Consider the following 21278-nt stretch of genomic DNA (forward strand, 5'->3'; position numbering starts at 1 on the left):
CCAAGTGGAGAGAACATCTTGAACACAGGTGCTTTGTGTTTAAGATGACTTTGGATACTCTTTTTTTTTTTTTTTTTTTGTATTTTTCTGAAGCTAGAAACCGGGAGAGACAGTCAGACAGACTCCCGCATGCGCCCGACCGGGATCCACCCGGCACGCCCACCAGGGGGCGATGCTCTGCCCCTCCGGGGCATCGCTTTGCCGCGACCAGAGCCACTCTAGCGCCTGGAGCAGAGGCCAAGCAGCCATCCCCAGCGCCGGGGCCAACTTTGCTCCAATGGAGCCTCGGCTGCGGGAGGGGAAGAGAGAGACAGAGAGGAAGGAGAGGGGGAGGGGTGGAGAAGCAGATGGGCACTTCTCCTATGTGCCCTGGCCAGGAATCGAACCCGGGACTTCTACACGCCAGGCCGACGCTCTACCACTGAGCCAACTGGCCAGGGCCTGACTTTGGATACTCTTGATGGACTATTTGGACACTCTTGATGGACTATTTGGACCAGACAGTGTGGGCCCCTGGCGATTTTTTACTTTAGACAAGTTGCCAAACTGTTCTAGACCATAGTTTTCTCCTTGGTAAAATGAGGCAACTAACTGAATTCAGTAGATCTCAACCTTTACTCACGGTGACCTGGGCCATACACCCAAAGGCTTTGCAACCACAAACTCTAAAGGAAATAAAGGAAGTAGTACTTGGTTTTTGTTGTTGTTGTTCATTTCAACAATGAGATTCATATATGATAATAATTACCACATTACAAGTATGGATCTTTAACTTTTAAACAGGCCTTTGTCAAGAGAATTTCTGTCCCCTGATTTAACCTTTAAAAAATTTTAAAAGCCGCCCTGGCCGGTTGGCTAAGTGGTAGAGCGTCGGCCTGGCTTGCAGAATTCCTGGGTTCAATTCCCGGCCAGGGCACACAGGAGAAGCGCCCATTTGCTTCTCCACCCCTCCCCCTCTCCTTCCTCTCTGTCTCTCTCTTCCCCTCCTGCAGCGGAGGCTCCATTGGAGCAAAGATGGCCCAGGCACTGGGGATGGCTCCTTGGCCTCTGCCCCAGGCGATAGAGTGGCTCTGGTCGCAACAGAGCGACACCCCGGAGGGGCAGAGCATCGCCCCCTGGTGGGCAGAGCGTCGCCCCTGGTGGGCGTGCTGGGTGGATCCCGCCTGGTGGGGCGCATGCGGGAGTCTGTCTGACTGTCTCTCCCCGTTTCCAGCTTCAGAAAAATACAAAAAATAAATAAATAAATAAATAAATAAATAAATAATAAAAACCATTTAATTGCAAACTATTTCAAATATCCAGGAAAGTACAAATAATAATAGCGATGTTTAATATTTTGCTATATTTACTTCTAATCTCTTTTTTAAGGAATATAATGTTGCAGCCCTGGCCAATTCATTTGGTTAGAATGTCGTCCCCATGTGCCAAGATTGCAAGTTTGATCCTTGATCAGGGCACATACAAGAATTAACTAATACATGCATAAAAAAGTGGAATGACAAATCAATGTCTCTCTCTCTTACTTCTTCTCTCTCTAAAAATAAATATCAATAAATAACCAAAGGTAAAATGAAAATATTTAAAAAAAAATAAAATGTAGATATAGCTAAAACCCCATTCCTCACCCCTTCTTTCTTCCTTTTCCTCAGAGGTAATCAAAGTTAGATAGCAATTTCCCCAAAATTGCTATATATATTTCCCATTTAAGTTTCTGTATTTTTGCTACATAAGTATCTATAATATGTGATATTTTTGTGTTAAATTTTACATAAATATCAGACTGAATATATCATCTTTCAACTTCCTTTTTTCACTCATTATTATACTTTTTAAAATGTATCTATCCGTGGCCTGACCTATGGTGGCACTGTGGATAAAGCATGGATCTAGGACACTGAGGTCACTGGTTCCAAACCCTGGGCTTGCCTGGTCAAGGCACATGTAGGAGTTGATGTTTCCTGCTCCTCCCCCCCTTCTATCTCTGTCTCTCTCTCTCTAAAATAAATAAAATCTTAAATAAATAAATACAATGTATCTATCCTTGATCCTTGGCTGGATAGCTCCATTGGTTAGAGCGTCGTCCTGACATACCAAGATTGTAGATTCAAAGCCCTGGCCGGTTGGCTCAGCGGTAGAGCGTCGGCCTGGCGTGCGGGGGACCTGGGTTCGATTCCCGGCCAGGGCACATAGGAGAAGCGCCCATTTGCTTCTCCCCCCTCCCCCCTCCTTCCTCTCTGTCTCTCTCTTCCCCTCCCGCAGCCAAGGCTCCATTGGAGCAAAGATGGCCCGGGCGCTGGGGATGGCTCCTTGGCCTCTGCCCCAGGCGCTAGAGTAGCTCTGGTCACGGCAGAGAGACGCCCTGGAGGGGCAGAGCATCGCCCCCTGGTGGGCAGAGCGTCGCCCCTGGTGGGCGTGCCGGGTGGATCCCGGTCGGGCGCATGCGGGAGTCTGTCTGACTGTCTCTCCCCGTTTCCAGCTTCAGAAAAATAAAAATAAAAAAATAAAAAAAATAAAAAAAAGATTGTAGATTCGATCTCTCAGGGTACATGCAAGAAACAACCAATGAATGTGTAAATAAGTGGAACAACAAGTCGATGTTTCTTTCTCTCTCTCCCTTCCTCTCTCCTAAAAAATAATAAATCAATTAAAAATTAAATAAAGCTCTGGCTGGATTGGCTCAGCAGTAGAGCATCAGCCTGGTGTGTGTAAGTCCCAGATTTAATTTCTGGTCAGGGCATACAGAAGTGACCATGTGCTTCTCCACCCCTCCTTCTTCCCCTTCTCTCTCTTTCTTTCTCTTCTTCTCCCATAGCCATGGTTCAAATGGTTCAAGCAAGTTGGTCCCAGGCACTGAGGATGGCTCCATGGCCTCACCTCAGGAGCTAAAATAGCTCAGTTGCCAAGCAATGGAGCGTGGCACCAGATGGGCAGAGCATCACCAGGTAGAGGACTTGCTGGGTGGATCCTGGTAGGGTGCATGCAGGAGTCTGTCTCTCTGCCTCTCCACCTCTCACTTAATAAAAAAAATGTATCTATCCTAACATTTAATTCATTTTATAGTGTTTCATTATACAAACAAACCATAATTCACCTATTTTCCTATGGGACAGTTTGCTTGTTTTGACTTTTTTCACTATTTGAACACAGTTGGAAGTAGAATCCTTGCCCATGGCTCACTCCTTGGGCTCATGTGCAACAGTTCCTCTATGATATTAGAAGTAGAATTTCTGGGTTGTAAAATCTGAAGCATCTTAAATTTTAGATTGAATATGCCCCCTTTTGGTGTCCAATCAGGAGATGAAAATGGTGATATCAATGACTACCTCTGCAGAGCTGTTCAGTTGGGGTATCATTTGATATTCTTAGGAGAAAAAGAGGAGCTATGTTCATTGCCACCAAAAAAAACACACCTAATTTGAGTAACAGCATTAAAATTTTTTTAAATTGATTTTTAGAGAGACAAGAAAGGAGAGAGAGAGAGACATCAAATTTGCTGTTTTATTTATTTATGCATTCATTGGTTTCTTTCTTTCTTTCTTTCTTTCTTTCTTTCTTTCTTTCTTTCTTTCTTTCTGTTTTAATGTTTAGAGCAGCTTTATTCACAATTGCCAAAAGTTGGAAGCCACCAAGATGTCCTTCAGTAGGTGAATGAATAAAAGAACTATGGTACATACATATTATACATGCTAAAAAGAAATGAGCTATAAAGCCATGAAAAGACACAGAGGAATCTTAAATATTACATATATTACTAATATGAAAGAAGCCAATCTGTATGATCCCAACTATATAATATTCTGGAAACAGTTCTGGAGACAGTAAAAAAAGTAGTGGTGCCATAGGTTGGGGGTGCAGGATGAATAGGCAGAGCACAGCAGATTTTTAGAGGTAGTGAAAATATTCTGTATGATAGTATAATGATGTTATGTCATTATACATTTGTCCAAATCTATAGACTGTATTATTGTTTAATTCTTGTGTGTGCCTTGACTGAGAATCCAACTTGCAACCTTGGCATATCAGGATGATGCTCTAACCAATTAAGCTAACAGGGCAGGAAAAAAGCCTTATTTGAATAATCTTTTTTTGCTTCCAAAAGCCAAATCAGAGATTATTGGTATTGGTCACTTAATTAAATATCTACATAATACAATAACTGCTTCTAGAGTATCCTAGATAGATGATTGAACATCCTAAACCTGAATATTACCGAAGACAGACAGCTCACAACCTCCCAAAGTAACCCAGCTCTATTGGTTAGAAAGTTCTCTCTTAAATTAATCTGAAAACAGCTATGGTTGGGAAGGCTGTCTGATTCTGAACTTAACCCTCCTGTGAGTCTCTATGAGAATAATACTTAACTCATAAGCTGGGTGTGAAGATCAAATGAGTTAGTGTGTGTTTGAATGTCTACTATATGGGTGCATAGATACATGTATGCACACATATATGTCATATATGCATAATTTATTTGTATATGTAGAAAAGAGAAAGAGTGTTCATGAGAGAACAAACAAACTCCTGGTAGAAAATGCTCAATAAATAGTAGTTGCAGTTATTATTAGTATTTTTCTTCCTGTCATCCACTCCCTACCAAAAAAAAGTTCACTCTGACAACAAATATTTACTGAGTGTCTGCTTTATGCCAAAGAGTGTGCTAGAAGTCACAGAAATCTCATCCACACTTCTCTGTGGATCTTTCTAAGATCCTCTGTGAGAATGCCAGCACAGAATAAGGGTTTAAATGGGGGTTATAATTTCAAATAATCTGAGTTTTTATCCCAACTATACCACTTCTGGCTATGTGATTGGTGAGATTATTACTTAATTCACTAATAAGCACTTATCTCCCATAGTAAATATTCAATAACTGTTAGCTAGTGTTCAGTTTAATTGACCAGTGACCATACCCGGGTTTCAGCCTGAACCTAGGGAGCTATGGATAGATGATCTCAAAGCTTTCTTCTAGTCCCAAAGTTTATGGTTTGTTATATTCAGTGGGACATATGTGGGGGAAAGATCAGGAGGAATGACCCACGACATTTTCAGGAGAAAGGCATTTCATAAAGCTAATTTCATAAGGGTAGGTTCTAACTTCTCCAAATAGGGAGAAACCACCTTTTGGAAAATACAGACTAATTTATAATCTTTTTTAAATCAAATAATTTTAATCAAGTTAATGGTAAGCAGTGAAAAGGAAACATGAAAAGCTTCGTGTTTTACATGTTTAAATTGTTCTTCATTCTCTTTATTTGTAAGGTGTTGAAGGGGGGACTTACTCCTGAGTCTTCTCAGGTACTATTGTTCTGGAATGCTCTCGCATTTATCGTATAATTTGTCCAAATGAATTTATGAGCAGTTGGTGGTTTTGTAATTAGAGGATCGTCAGGTACACAGTGAAGCCAAGTGTTTTTGCCATTCATTTCAGTAGTGTATATAATTCATCACTGACGGCCAAAAAACTGTTTGTTGTCTTCACAGTATTTGTTTCCATGTTTGTCTTCCCCGACTAATGTATCAACCCTCACATCATGTGCTCTGAAGAGAATTCATAGATAGCTCCAGAGGCCGCCCTGGCTGCTGACCTGCTGTAGCCAGTGCTTCAGGACCTGCAGAAACTCCATCTTGTCCCGCAGCCTGGCTCCCAGCTGTGCCTTTCAAAATGCACGAGGAAGGCCCTGGCCGGTTAGCTCCGTGGGTTAAAGCGTCATAGTGAAACAGAAAGCGACAGATGAATGCACAACTTAGTGGAACAACAAATGTTGTTGTTGTTTTTTTTAAAGATTTTATTTATTCATTTTAGAGAGCGGCCGAGAGAGAGAAGGGGGGAGGAGCAGGAAGCATCAACTCCCATACGTGCCTTGACCAGGCAAGCTCGGGGTTTTGAACCGGCAACCTCAGCGTTCCAGGTGAACGCTTTTACCCACTGCACCACCGCAGGTCAGGCGGAACAACAAATGAATACTTCTCTCTCTCTCTCTCTCTCTAATCAATCAATCAATCAATCAATCAATCAATACATTTTAAAAGCACACCAGGAGGAAGTGAACACTCAGCTGCAGGGAGACTAATTCATACTGGATGTGAGCAGCAAAAGGAAAAAAAAAACAAGCAAGTCATAGAATGACAATCATGATACAAGCACTACAAACACTGAATATGTACAGTCATGAGCCACATAATGATGCTTTGGTCAACAATGGACCCATACATGACAGTGGTCCCATGAGATTATAATGGGGCTGAAAAATTCCTGTTGCCTAGTGTGGTTGTAGCCACAGTATATTTGTAGCACAGCTCATTACTCATGAGTTTGTGGTGATGCTGGTGTAAACTAATGTGCTGTACTGCCAATCATATAAAAGTATAGGACATACAGTTAGGTACAGTACACAATACTTGATAATAATAAAAAATAATTGTCACAGGTTTATGTATTTACTATACTGTACTTTTTATTATTATTTAAGAGTGTACTCTTTCTATTTGTAAAAAAAAAGATTTGCTGTAAAACAGAATGTCATATTGCTCTGGTAGTAGCAGTCTCATAAATCTCATGTTTACCATGTCTCTTGATTTATTTATTTTCTCTTGTGCTTGATTTGTATAGTAACGTGCTGTACAGGCTTGTAGCCTAGGTGCAATAGGCTATACTAACTAGGTTTGTGATGTTTGAACAACAACAAAATCAGCTAATGACACATTTCTCAATAAATATCCCTATCATTAAGTATGGCATGATTGTATATTCTGTCCTTCCTGAGGCTGGGCTCTGCTTGGCTCTCACTAGAAGGACAGGTAGTGTTCAAAAGCTTGGACTCTGGAGTCAGGCAGATCTAGGTTTGAATCTCTACTTGGTTCCTAATCAGCTATGTGACCCAGGGCAAGTTGCTTTTAACCTTTCTATGACTCAAGTTCATCTTCTGCAAAACACAGATAACAATAGTATCTGTCTAAGGAAATGTACTCAATACAGAGCTGACATAGTAAATGCTCAATAAAAGTCAAGTATTGTTATTATCCGACAAATGGCACCCTATGAGTGAGTTTCCATTCTCAGAAGATGACACTCTTCTTTTTTCTGATTTGAGGCTCCTCATGGGTGGGGCCTGGTCTCTGCCTTCAGAAAGAAGTTAAGCATAATGTCCCCCTTGTCACCTTGGGAACTTCCTAAAAGGAGGTAAAAAGGCTGGAACTGCTTCTCTTCATCTGAGGTGGAACAGCAGTGCCTCCAACAGTCTCAGATGTTATCTTGTCTCTCCCATCAGCCTGAGGGTTCCCAGAGAAAGTGTGGCTGGCTCCCCTCCAGGCCACTCCGTATAGAACTGATTGCCTTTTATTCTCTTCCTTCAGTCCCCGGAGACAGGAGTGAGAAATGTGCAGCCTCCTACAGTAAGATGGGATATACTGAGCCTGGCTCTGGGGAACCCTGGGGCCCTAGCCTGAGGGTCTCGCAATTCTGGGGCTCTGAAGAAGTCATGAGGAGGCTCTTAGGAGACTGTGTTGGGCTCTGGAGGGCAATGGGTGACTGTGACGTTTCTCCCAGAAAAGGCGTGAGGCTGCATTTTACGTGGATGTAGGGTGGGAGGTGCGTCTGGGTAACTAATGGTAACTGGGTGGGGTGGGTGGGGTGGGCCTACTCTGCGGGAGCTCTTCGATAGAGAAAAACTACGACTCCCAGGATGCCGCAGGGCTTAGTCCCGCTTTCCCGCCCTCTCACTGGCTGCCGGTCGGACGAGCGGCAAAGCGGATTGGTCGCGGCGGTGCGGGACTCCCCCACTAGCAGGTTAGTAGGCGCCGCCGGCAGCAGACGTTGACCGGGTGCGAGTGGTGGGAGAACCTGGCTCGCCATTCTGGAAACGGCCGGGCGTTCTCTCCGTAGCGTAGTGGCCGGTTGTGAGGCGCGCGGCGGGGGCGGAGACTGCGTGGCGCAGGCGCGGTGCTGGGCTTCTCCTGGGTCCCCAGACAGCTGGAGGAGATAAACAGAGAAGGAGGAGGGAGGGGAGTGCGTGTGTGAGAGCGCGCGAGGGAATGTGAGTGTGTCTGAGCGCGGGTGTGAGACGGTGCGCAGGGGCGGGCGGAGGCGCTGTCCGGCCCCGGCCAGGCGCCGGGCGGAGAGCATGGGAAGGGGCTAGAGCTGCCTGGGCACCCCAAGTCCCCTCCCCGGGATCCGCGCCCCCCCTCCCGGGAGAGGGGCCGGGCCCCCAGACGGACATGGGCTCCTGAAGTTGTGCCGCAGCCGGTCCTGGGAAGAGGCCTGACAGGTACGGGTAGCCGCCGCCCCCTGCCCTCCGCGGGCGCGGAGGCGAGGACTGGCAGCCCCGGCACACGGGCCGCTCGCTGTGGGCCGGCCCCAGCCCTGCCGGCCCGGGGGCCTGCGCTCGCCCACCTCGGAGCTTCGGGGTGTCCCGAGACGGGTTCAGGCCTCGCTGGGACGGAGGGCAGAGTGGGCCGGGGGCGGGGTGGGCACGGAGGGCTGGCGGGGACGTCGGGGAAGGCTCTGGGAGTCCGGGAGGCTCTGCCGTGGGAGAGGTGAAAGTTGTCCTATCCCGGGACTTTTTTGCGGAGTTTTTGTTTGACATCTGATCTGGCGCGTGTCTCAGGAAGAAAGGGGCAGGTGGAAGTGCCGATAGGGCAACATTTACTTGATCTGTTCTCTTAGTTTCCTTCTCTCTCCTTCTTTCTCTCTCTCCTTTCTTTCTCTCTCTTATTTTTTCTCTGTCTCCTTTCTTTCTCTCTCTTTCTGTGTGTGTGTGTGTGTGTGTGTGTGTGTGTGTGTGTGTCTCCGTGTGTCCGTTCGTGTCCAGGCTTCTGGCAGCCACAGATGTCTTCAGTGGCCCATCCTGGCACCAAACTGAACTCTGCCAAGGTATTTCCACCAGGCGACTGTATCTCCGGTACAAAGGGCCTTTACTCGGGACGGGGCTATTCAGTAGTCACTTCAAAGAATAAGTGGTGTGAAGTAGAAGGGAGACTGAGAACCTGCAGGATCCAATTCTTGTTACTGAAGGCTGCAGTGGGACGCCCCTTTACCAGCCAGGTTGAATTTGCTTAGTGCCCTCTGGCCCTCCTCTGCAGGTGTACTACCAGGGTCTCTAGAAAAGAGGTATAGGAACTTAACGACTAATGCCTAACAGCCTCATTTGACTATTTCCCTCAAAGTCCTTCTGTGACTTTCTTTAGCTTCCTGTGGTAGTGGCAGAACAACTTTAAAGTTTTCGTCTCAAGTTTGTGAGTTTAGAAGCCTGGCAGGGTTGCTGGAGCTTCCCCATTCTTCCCAAGGAAGGGGTCGATGATCAGGGTAAAGTGACAGTTAGGTGTTTTCCTTTTAACGAAGCCTGAAAGTTTTGACAAGAAGACTATTTCTGAGGGCACATCTTGACTTAGAGACGTTATGAAATCCCCACCCTAGAGCCTAGGTATTCCCAGTGGCCTGCACTGAGCTGTTCTATACCTTACAGTCCTTGAGTGGTCAGCCTCTGTTCACTAGGTGAAGGAACACCTTAAGGCTATTTCTGGTTTGAGTTCTGGCTTATTCTCCGTGTAATTCTTATGTTTTTAAAAAGATTCAGTTGATATTGGCTCTGGATAGATCCTCTATGACAGACCAGGGAGTAACTATTAGGGTTCCTTTAGGCTGAGTCTGAACTAATAAAGAATTTCTTCATTGCAGATGGTTGCGTTTCATTGGCAGGTGGGAAATGACCTTTTCTGTCATAGTTTGTGATCAGGTTGCTTTAATTCTGGGATCCTGCCATCCTTTTTTCTTTTGACTTGTTTGGGGGCACTTATGTTCAAGTCACATCTCAATTTGTAGTAGCTGTGCTTTGAGTCAGCGCTGCAGAATACTTAAACATCACTCCATATTTCTGCCTACGACTCCTTTCCTTGGGTTACTGAAGGAAAGAGAATATGTGTAGATTATGGCGATGGTATTAACGTTTATGATTTCAGTCTTAAGTTTTAGAATTTCACACAGCTGACAATTTTTCTAGCTGGAAGGAACTCAGTATTGACTCATGAGACATCCTGTGTAGGGTATTTTCACACCCCTGAACTTTGAGGTCTTGAAGGATACAACTGAAAATCCCCACTAAACATCTCTGGATCTTGAGGGGCCATCTACTGGGAAGACCCAGAACTGTGACTGACTTTATTTTCTTCTCTCCTTTTTGAATTAGGAAATGTGGTCCACATGTGGAGTCCTGGGTTTCAGAGAGGAAGTAATAGACAACATATAATATGGTGATATTTACCTTTTCTTATGGCCACTGTTTTAATGATACATACTATTTCCTTTCCTCTTCCATCCTCACCTTTCCAGATTTTCCACTGCATCCTTGGGCTGCCATTGCCGATGGTCCACATAATTTCTTCTCAGGCAGCTCTTCAAAAACCTAAGCCCTGGCGGTTGCCATCAGAAACCAATCCTTTGGTGTTATGACTGATATATTTTGAGAGATATATACTATATGGCATACATTCTAAAAAGTGGCTGCTATATGTTGGATTCTGTCATAAGTAGCGTTCTTACTTTTTTTTAGAGAGAGAGAAAGACAGAGATGAGAAGCATTGACTCAGAGTTGCATTACTTTAGTTGTTCATTGATTGCTTTTTCATACATGCCTTGACTGGGGCGGTTCCAGCTGAGCCAGTGACTGTTTGCTCAAGCCAGCAACCATGGGGTCATGTGTATGACCCTGTGCTCAAGCTGGTGACCCTGGAGTTTCAAACTTAGGTCCTCAGCATCCCAGGTTGATGTTCTATGCACTGTGCCACCACCTGGTCAGTCCTTAATTATCTAATTTAACCCTCATACCCTGTGAAGTGAAAATCATTTTCTGTATTATATATATATATATATACACACACACACACACACACACACACACACACATATACATATATATATGAAGATACAGGTTCAGAGATGTTAAATAACTTGCTTAAGGTCACATAGACAGTAAAGGAAAGGATCATAATTCAAACCCAGACTCTGGCCAGTTGGTTTAGTGGTAGAGTGTTGGCCCAGGTTCAATTCCCAGTTAAAGCACACAGGAGAAGCGACCATCTGCTTCTCTACCCCTCCCCCTCCCCATTCTCTCTCCTTCTCTCCTCCAGTCCCCTCCCCCTCCCACAGCCATGGCTCAACTGGTTTGAGTACATCACCCTGGACACTAAGGATGGCTCCCTGGAGCCTCTGCATCAGTCACTAAAAATAGCTCAGTTGCAAGCGTGGCACCAGATGGGCAGAGCATTGGCCCCAGACAGGGGTTGCTGTTGTATCCCAGTTGGGGCACATGCAGGAGTCTGTCTTTCTATCTCCCCTCTTCCCACTTGGAAAAGAAGGGGAGAAAAAGAATTCAAACCCAGATCTGTCTCTTCTGGGACTCTGACCCATGGAAGAGTTGAAAGGACCAAAGCTAAGAGCCTGGGGAAACATGATACAAATACTTGAAGAATTGTCATGTGGAAAAGGAACTGGACTTTCTCTGTGTGATTCTGGAAGGCAGCACTAAGATCAAAGGATGGAAATTCCGCCTGACCAGGCAGTGGCGCAGTGGATAGAGCATCGGACTGGGATGCGGAAGGATCCAGGTTTGAGACCCCGAGGTCACCAGCTTGAGCGCGGGCTCATCTGGTTTGAGCAAAAGCTCACTAGCTTGGATCCAAGGTTGCTGGCTCGAGCAAGGGGTCACTCGGTCTGCTGAAGGCCCACGGTCAAGGCAAATATGAGAAAGCAATCAATGAACAACTAAGGTGTTGCAACGCGCAACGAAAAGCTGATGATTGATGCTTCTCATCTCATCTCCGTTCCTGTTCGTCTGTCCCTGTCTATCCTTCTCTCTGACTCTGTCTCTGTAAAAAAAAAAAAAAAAAATTAAAAAAAAAAAAAGGATGGAGGCCCTGGCCGGTTGGCTCAGCGGTAGAGCGTCGGCCTGGCGTGCGGGGGACCCGGGTTCGATTCCCGGCCAGGGCACATAGGAGAAGCGCCCATTTGCTTCTCCACCCCCCCCTCCCTCCTTCCTCTCTGTCTCTTTCTTCCCCTCCCGCAGCCAAGGCTCCATTGGAGCAAAGATGGCCCGGGCGCTGGGGATGGCTCCTTGGCCTCTGCCCCAGGCGCTAGAGTGGCTCTGGTCGTGGCAGAGCGACGCCCCGGAGGGGCAGAGCATCGCCCCCTGGTGGGCAGAGCGTCGCCCCTGGTGGGCGTGCCGGGTGGATCCCGGTCGGGCGGCATGCGGGTGTCTGTCTGACTGTCTCTCCTCGTTTCCAGCTTCAGAAAATACAAAAAAAAAAGGATGGAAATTCCAAAAGGGAAGACAGCTTGATAGGAGAGAATTTGGCTTTCCAAAAACAAAATGGGCTGCTTTGTGAGGGAGTGAGTTGCCCATTATTGGAAGTGTTCTTTGCCACTTCTTATCAAGGATGTGGTAAAGGAGTTCTTACTTATGTAGGTAATTGGACCAAGTGACATTTTTAGTATTTTAAACTCTATTTTGTCAAAATTATATCCAAATCCTGGCCCTGGCTGGTTGGCTCAGTGGTAGAGCATTGGCCCACCGTGTGGAAGTCCCAGGTTCCATTCCCAGTCAGGGCACACAAAAAAAGGAACTATCTACTTCTCCACTCCTCCCCCTTCTCCCTCCCTCCCATTCTCCCCTTCTCTCTTTTCCCGCAGCCAAGGCTTGATTGGAGCAAGTTGGCCCTGGGCGCTGAGGATGGCTCCATGGCCTTGCCTCAGGTGTTAAAATAGCTTGGTTGCTGAGCAACAGATCAGGCCCCAGATGGGCAGTTCATCACCTGGTAGGGGACTTACCAGGTGGATCCTAGCTGGGCCTCATGCAGGAGTCTGTCTCCCTGCTTCCCCACCTCTCACTTAATTAAAAAAAATTTTTTAATTATATCAAAATCCTGTCATTTTGATCAGTAAAAAACTAACATGCATGTAATACTTTATGCCAGGCACTTGCTAGACACTTTCCCTATAATATCTCATTTAATTCTCAGAAATCCCCTAGGAGGTAGGTATTATCATTATTTTACTTTACAAATGAGGAAACAGAGGTTCCAGAAAGTTTAAAAATATGATGGAGGTTACATAGCTAGTAGTAGTAGGGCTGATTTTGAGCCTATGTCTGTACTTTCTTAGCTTTGTGACCTAGGGTAAATCACATGTCCTCTCTGAGCTACAGTTTTCTCTGTGAAATGAGACTTGTGACAGTACCCACTTTACAATGGGTTTTTGAAGACTAAATGATGTACGCTTTTCACCAGACCTCATTGCTTGCTCTCAAGAGTCCAGGCTTGGGAGTTAAGGGGTACCACTTTGATTACTTCAGGGTAAATTCAGACCTGACTGAAACCCTGAGAGTTCTAGGGTTCATTCTTTGTGCTGTTAGTAACAGCTGCTGACTCCTCAAAGGGCTTTGTGGCATTAGTGACTAATACCTTAAAAACTTGAGGCCTGAATCAGAGGAAAATTCAGCCAACAGGTTGGAAATAGGAGGCAGTGCAAGAGGCCTGTACAAAGAAAATTCTCACCCTACTATAGAGTCAGATTCAGGGATCACTGTTTGCATTTCTGTGTTTAATGTCTTATTTTGGGATGAACAAGGTCACAACTGCTAGAGCTATGACAGAGCTAGATGCCAAGAATAATAGCCCTTAATCTTCCCTGTAGCCATCTGGAGAAGTATTAACCCCGTTTTGTGGGGTTGGATGGACAGAACAGGATCAGACCTTGCCTAGGTAGCTATATAGAGGCTCTCTGGAGGCAGTGTTAGGATCAGGACCTTAGTAGAATTTTGCCCTTGTTCATAACCTCCAGATTCTGTTTTCAGAAAGCATAAAACTACTTATCACCGAACTTTTTAGAGAGCCTTTCTCAGAATGGGAGTCAGGCATTTCTGGTAAGGTAACTTCATCAGTTGAGACTTGAGTGTTCCTTCTTGAGTCAGACATCTGTATGTTACACAGTTGCAACTGAATTAGAAGGAAGCATTTCCCAATTGATTGGCTTAGTTTTCCTTGACAATTAGAAGAAGCATTTCCCAATTGATTGGCTTAGTTTTCCTTGACCTTTCTGCTAGGAGTAAAGTTAGAGGGTAAAACTTCAAAGGCTTTCTTAAGAGAAGTGCTTTGAATCATGGCAGCATTCAGAAAGATGCAAGCTAGCCTGACCAGGCGGTGGCGCAGTGGATAGAGAGTTGGACTGTGATGCGGAAGACAGAGGTTCAAAACCCTGAGGTTGCTAGCTCATCTGGCATGAGCATGGGCTCCCCAGCTTGAGCGTGGGGTCACTGGCTGAAACATGGGATCATAGCTGTGACCCCATGGTCGCTGGCTTGAGCCCAGGGTCGCTGGCTTGAGCAAGGAGTCACTGGCTCTGCTGTAGCCCACTGGTCAAGGCACATATGAGAAAGCAATCACTGAACAACTAAGGAGCTGCAATGAAGAATTGATGCTTCTCATTTCTCTCTATTCCTGTCTGCCCCTCTCTCTGTCTCTCTGTCTCTGTTAAAGAAAGAGAGAGAGAAAGAAAGAAAGAGAGAGAGAAAGAAAGAAAGAAAGAAAGAAAGAAAGAAAGAAAGAAAGAAAGAAGCTAAAGGCAAAATCCGAGACTGCAGATGCTCTTAAATACAGTGAGAGAGGACAGCATTTTCAAAATACACTCTTTTTTCTCTTTCTGTTCCCTACCTCTATCATAAAGTAATTGTGGCCCTAGCAGAGGGCAGGTAAATTAGGTATGATCACTGAAAAGCAAACTTCTGAAAACATGAAGGAAATTAATTTCACAAAGTTCAAATGGCAAGACAGAACCTGTACAGGCAGAGAAGACATCAAGGTTAGTTTTCATCCAGAGTATCCCACAAAGTGAAAGATTTCTTAGGATGGACTTCCAAAGAGAAAGCTTCAGCCAGCCCCATATGGACTCGTTTGAGCCTGGAGCCCCAAAGATGGCAAAGAACTTTTCCAAAGATGCTTTGTTGATAAGCCTATCTTATCAAACACCTTTTTCAGATGCTGTCCTTGTGCCATCTTAATCCATGACTCTGAAATGCACTCTTTGAATTTGTTAGAGTCAAGGTGATTGTGATTCCTTAGCTTAATCCTAATGAATAGTAGGAGGCAAAATTTCTTTTATGCAAGACTATTTGGTCATGGTCTGATTACAGATAGTAATAGTGATTTTTTCATGGCCAACAGTGTGGGTCCTGCAATTAAACTATCTAGTTTGACTCTCTGTTTAATGACTCTAACTTTGGCAAATGAACTTCTCTATCCCTCAGATCCTTCATCTGTAAAATGAGGATAAAATTACCTGTATTGTTGAGTTGTTATGAGTACTCATTCGATAACACTTGTAAATGCTTAGAATGGTCAATAAATATCTACCAGGCTCAGTAGCAGGTATTTCACATATATGGCTTTTTCATTCCCCATCACTCTGCAGAGGTAGGCATCATCATCCTTGTTTTACAGATTACGAAACCAAGAATTGGAAAATACTGTCACACAGAAAGTAGGTGGCAGAACTGGGATTTGAACCTTAGGTCTGTCGGACTCTATAGCTCAACTCTTTTTATTTTATTATGCTAGTTCCAATGACCTTTATGCACTGGAAGCGCATTGTTTTTTTCTTTCCCATTGGATTGCTCCAATGGGAAAACCACCGCAAATAGAGTGAAAGGAAACTTGCATACATCTTTTGCATAATTCAGAGTGTTGAAAAGGGGTCAGTTGTCACTCCTGCTGGGGGCAACTTCCTGCAATGGGAGGTAGCATGTCCAGAGGAAAGAGAATACAGGTGACTTGGGTTCCACCTCCAGTCTCCTGCTATCTAGCAGTGTGTCCTCAGAATCATAGGATAGTGGTATTGAAAGGGATTCTGTAGTTCATCGCAGAGTCTGTCTCTTATTTTATAGATGGGGAACTAGGCTGACAGAGTGCAGTGCCTCACTGAGGGTCATACAAACAGAGGCCGAGCTTGTCCTCGAGCACAAGACTATAGATCCCAAGCCGATACTTCTTCCTCAGTACTACACAGCATTGTGCTTCAGCTCTCCCTTGTTAAATGGGGATAATAATAGCTTTCAAGTCTTCTCACAGGATTGTTGTAAAGTTCAATTTAAAAGCATGAACAAAAGTACTCTGATAGGTATAAAGCACTGTATGTATGTAAGATAACCATGCTATTATTCATTCAGTAAGTATTTATTGGCACCTGTTAAGCCCACATCACTCTTTGGAGACCTAGCAGCATCAATAGATGTATTAGCTGAAGAGCTGGCCTTCAGGATGCTTTTCGTCTTTTAAGAAAAGGATATAGTGTCAACCCAGCATGCTAAAGGTCACAGGTTCAACCCCAGGTCAGGGCACATATGAGAAGCAATCAATGAGTACACAACTAAATGGAACAACTAAGTAAAATGAGAAGAATTGATGCTTCTCTCTCTCTGTCTGTCTCTCCCCTACTCTCTCTCTCCCTCACTTCTCTCACTCTCTCCCTTCCTCTCTCCTTCCTCCTACTCTCAAATCAATGGAAAAAAAATTTTTTTAAAAAGGAAAAGAAAGAGAAGCCGTATAAATAAGTACAGTTCAAGGTGGGAGACAGACAAAGAAAGGAAGGAGTGAGGACTAATTTTTTTTTCTTTTTTAAAAAATTTTTATTGAGCCTGACCAGGTGGTGGCGCAGTGGATAGAGCATCGGACTGGGATGTAGAGGACCCAGGTTTGAGACCCCGAGGTCGCCAGCTTGAGCGCCGGCTCATCCGGTTTGAGCAAAGCTCACCAGCTTGGATCCAAGGTTGCTGGCTCAAGCAAGATGTTACTTGGTCTGCTGAAGGCCCACGGTCAAGGCACATATGAGAAAGCAGTCAATGAACAACTAAGGTGTCGCAATGAAAAACTGATGATTGATCCTTCTCATCTCTCCCCATTCCTGTCTGTCTGTTCCTATCTATCCCTCTCTCTGACTCTCTCTCTCTGTCTCTGTAAAAATAATAATAATAATTATTATTATTATTGATTAATTAGAGAGAGAGAAACATTGATTTGTTGTTCCACTTATTTGTGCATTCATTGATTGATTCTTGTATGTGCCCTGACCAGAGATCGAACCCACAAACTTGGCATATTGGGATGACACTTTAACCAACTGAGATAGCCAGGGCTAAATTTTATTTTTGTAAGTTGTGATTTTGAGGTAGAGAAAAGAAGAAAGTGTTTGGGGACTTCTTTATAATTGAGATACAATTCACATATAGAAAAATCTAGCCTTTTAATGTATACAATTTTCAGTTTTTAATATATTCACAAAGTTATGTAGCCATCACCATTATCTAAATCAGAACAGTTCATCACCTGCCCCCAAAAGAAACCTGTACCGTTTAGCTTTCATCTTCCACTCCAATTACTCCCATCTTCTCCCTCAACCTGAGGCAGCCACTGATCCACTTTCTGTCTCTGTGGCTTTTCCTATTCTTGATATTTAATATAAATGGATTCATAGAATATGTGTCCTTTTGTGAATGGCTTTTTTCACTTACCATAATGTTTTCAAGTTTCATCCATGTTATAACATGAATCAGAACTTAATTTCCTTTTATTACTGAATAATATTCCATTATATGGATATACCACATTTTATTTAACCATTGATGGACATTTGGGTTGTTTCCATTTTGGGGCTATTATAAACAATGCTGCAATGAACTTTCATGCACAAGTTTTCATGTGGACATGTTTTCATTTCCTTTGGATATATATCTAGGAGTGGAATTTCTGGTTCATGTGGTAACTATATGTTTAACTTTTTGAGACGAGGCTTTTTTTTTTAAAGAGAAAGAGAGAAAGACAGGAAGAGAGATAGATGAGAAGCATCAATTCATAGTTGCAACACTTTAGTTGTTCATTGATTGCTTCTCATACGTGCCTTGACCGGGGTGCTCCAGCTGAGCCAGTGACCTTGGGCTCAAGCCAGCAACCTTTGGGCTCAAGCTGGCAACCATGGGATCATGTCTATGATCCCACATTCAAGCCAGCGATCCTGTGCTCCAGCTGGTGAGCCTGTGCTCAAGCCAGCAACCTTCGGATTTCAAACCTGGGTCTTCAGCATTGCAGGTTGATGTTCTAGCCATGTGCCACCACCACTCAGGCAGAAGAGAAGGCTTTCTTAATTTTTTTCATTTGGAAGTAACACTGTCATTCACACTTAGTGAATTATCCAGTTATCCCATTAATTCTCACAACACTACTAAGGTAGGTACTATTATCTTTATATAACAAGTGAAGAAAAAGCCAGTGTTTTTTGAGCACTTACCACATGTCAGGTATTGTACTTTTTTACAATGTATCTCATTAGTGTTCTCAATAACCCTATAAGATATATATATATATTTTTTTTAATTAATTTATTTTTTTAAGATGTGATTAAGGAGCTTGAGTTGGCGAGATTATCCTAGACATCTGGGTGTGCTCAGTCTAATCACATGAGTTCTTTGCTAGCTGTGGTCAGGAGGAGACATGGCTGTGAAAGAGGAGAGATAGAAAGAGAGAGAAGGTGGGAGGAACAGGAAGCATCAACTCTCGTATGTGCCTTGACCAGGCAAGCCCAGGGTTTTGAACCAGCGACCTCAGCGTTCCAGGTCAATGCTTTAGCCACTGCACCACCACAGGCCAGGCGATATATATTATTTTTTAAGTGAGAGGAGGGGAGATAGGGAGATAGACTCCTGTGTGCACGCTGACTGGGATCCATGCAGTAACCCCTGTTTGGGGCCGATGCTTAAATCAACCAAGCTGTCCTCAGTATCTGAGGCCAATGCTTGAACCAATCAAGCCACTGGCTGCAAGAGGGGAAGAGAGAGAGAAGGGGAGAGGGAGGGGAAGAGAAGCATATGGTCACTTCTCATGTGTGCCCTGACCAGGGATCAAACGCAGGACATCTGCACTCTAGGTCAACGTTCTATCCACTGAGCTAACCAGCCAGGGCTAGAGGTAGATAGTATTACATATACCTACATATAATGACCTACCTTGGTTTTTTAACCAAGGTAAGTTAAAAAAACGAAAACCGGGAACTTAAAGCTCAATAGTTTTGTCCAGGATCACACAAACTAGTGTGCAGTAGAGCCAGATTCAAACTCGGATTTCTTTAGTCCATAGTTGGTTTTTAACAGCTATTTCTATATTATTATAAAAACAGTAAATGGAATACTTGGAAAAAACAGAGGAACAGAGAGAGAGAAAGAGAGAGAATCACCTGCTGTCCTACCAAAGAGCTAACATTTTTGGTGGGTATCCTGCTTGTTATATAGCATAGATTTGTCTACTTTTTGGTTGGTCTCTTTTCCCTCCAAGGCTAAGATGGCCATATATATGTCTTGAACCTAATTTTTAAAAAATTTTATTTATTGATTTTACAGAGAGAGGAGGCGGGGGAACGAGAAGTATCAACTCATATTTGCTTCACTTTAGTTGTTCATTGATTGTCCTATGTACCTTGACTGGGGAAGCCCAGAGTTTTGAACTGGCGACCTCAGCACTTCAGGTCAATGCTATATCCACTGCGCCACAACAGGTCAGGCTTGAACCTAGTTTTTTAAACTATATATGGTTATGGTTGTCCATTTTGTTAATCAGTCTTCCATGTTTTTAATGACTTTATAATAGGAAAGATTTTTTTAAAGGACTTTATTAGAGAGAATTCCAAATATATACAAAGTAAACAGAATAATAAACCCCTATACACCTGCCATCCTATTTCAATAACTGTTAATATTCTGCCATTCTTGTTTGCTGTCAACCTGCCCTGCTTTCTACCCATCCCCTTCCATGTTTTAGGTAAAATTCACAAACCGTAAAAGGCAGTAATCTTGATTGTACAATTTTGACAAATGGATATACCCATGTAACCATACTCCCATCAATATATAGAACCCCTCTGTTATCCTGGAAGGTTTCCGGGTGTCCTTTCCTTGTCAGTTTCCATGCCTCCAAGTAAGACTTCTGATTTTTTTTTTTTTTAACTACAGTTTTGCCTGTTCTAAAACTTCATAGAAATGGAATCATACTGTATGTACTTTTTAATGTCTGGCTTCTATTGCTCAGCAACAGAATGAATCTATGAGATTCATTCATATTTTTGCCTGTGTTAGTAGTTCCTTTTTTAATATAATCATTTTACTGGGATATAATTCACATATGGTACAATTCAACTATTTAAAGTGTGTAATTCAGTGGTTTTTAGTATACTCACAGGTATGTACAACAATTACCATGGTCAATTTTAGAACATATAGATCACCTCAAAAAGAAATCCTGAACTGCAATGAAATACCACTTCATACCTACTAGGATGGGTATAATTTTTTTTAAAAAAAGTGCTGGTGAAGATGTGGAGAAATTAGAACCCTGTACATTGCTTCTGAGATTGTAAAATGGTTCAGCTGCAGTGAAAACCAGTTTGGCCATTCCTCAAAAAATTAAACATAGAATTGTCATATGACCCAGCCATTGCACTCCTTGATATATGCCCAAAAGAATTGAAAACAGATATTCAGACAGATACTTGTACAGGAATATTCATGGCAGCATTGTTTGCAATAGCCAGGGGATGAGTGGATTAATACAATGTGGCATAGCAATACTAACTCAGCCGTAAGATTAAAATGAAGTGCTGATACATGCTACAACATGGATTAACTTCAAAACATTATGCTAAGTGAAAGAAGCCAGACACAAAAGGTCACATATTATAGTATCACATTCATATGAAAAGCCTAGAATAGGTAAATCCATAGATACAGAAAACAAATTGGCCCTGGCTGGGTACTCAACTGGTTAGAGCATTATCCCAATATGCCAACGTTGTGGTTTTGATTCCCTGGTCAGGGCACATACAAGAATCAACCAATGGATGCATAAATAGGTGGAGCAACAAATTAGTGTCTCTCTCAAATCAATCAATAAATAAAACTTTTAAATTAATAATCCATACTTAGAAGTATTTTTAGTTGTGCTTGTCTGCCTATAACAGTCGTGAAAAGGCACTGAATTCTTTCCTTGAGAGGGGAAGTGGGCCATGCCCCAGAGTAAGCTGTATGCCAGTATGATATCATTTCTTCTCAGGGTGGGAACAGAAATGTTCACCAAAATGCCCACTGAGTTATTAAATTTGATGTTTTGTTTTTGAAACCTTTGCATACTAGTCTAATGTTATTTTAAAATTCCAGTTTTCTCTTTTTACCGTTTACCTGCATTATAGTGGGTTTTTT

The 21278-nt window shown here is 43.5% G+C and overlaps 2 protein-coding genes across 4 annotated transcripts in view; one reads left to right on the forward strand and one right to left on the reverse strand.

Moving 5' to 3' along the window:
* Window positions 1–21278, reverse strand: part of KDF1 (keratinocyte differentiation factor 1) — a 339326-nt gene that overhangs the window by 216937 nt on the left and 101111 nt on the right. The gene's annotated exons all lie outside the window — the stretch shown is intronic.
* Window positions 7832–21278, forward strand: part of WDTC1 (WD and tetratricopeptide repeats 1) — a 61487-nt gene continuing 48040 nt past the window's right edge. Inside the window, exon 1 of one of the 2 annotated variants that reach the window (XM_066375556.1) lies at window positions 7832–8264. The gene's annotated coding sequence lies outside the window, so the exon portion shown is untranslated. The remainder of the gene's footprint in view (window positions 8265–21278) is intronic. The other variant, XM_066375557.1, reaches the window with a different exon arrangement.

The sequence above is a fragment of the Saccopteryx leptura genome, chromosome 3 (genome assembly GCF_036850995.1).
Source record: "Saccopteryx leptura isolate mSacLep1 chromosome 3, mSacLep1_pri_phased_curated, whole genome shotgun sequence".
Lineage (NCBI taxonomy): Eukaryota > Metazoa > Chordata > Mammalia > Chiroptera > Emballonuridae > Saccopteryx > Saccopteryx leptura.